The sequence below is a fragment of the Nestor notabilis genome, unplaced genomic scaffold (assembly GCF_000696875.1).
Source record: "Nestor notabilis isolate BGI_N333 unplaced genomic scaffold, ASM69687v1 scaffold5895, whole genome shotgun sequence".
In the NCBI taxonomy this organism is placed as follows: Eukaryota; Metazoa; Chordata; class Aves; order Psittaciformes; family Psittacidae; genus Nestor; species Nestor notabilis.
Genome location: NW_009927769.1, coordinates 14,507 through 14,709, shown reverse-complemented (window position 1 = coordinate 14,709; position 203 = coordinate 14,507).

The following is a 203-nucleotide window of genomic DNA, read 5'->3' as shown; positions in this document are numbered from 1 at the left end:
CCCTGCAGTGCCACAGCAGCACCGGGCACTGCTGGTGCGTGGATGCATCAGGACAGGAGATTGCGGGCACGCGGACGGCACCAGGCAGCACACCACCTCGCTGCGGGACCCCAGGTCAGTGCTTCCCTCCCTGCAGCACCCCAGCGCCCTAGCATGGAGGGACACCCAGCAAGGAGAGGGGGACCATGGGGACTGCCAAAGCG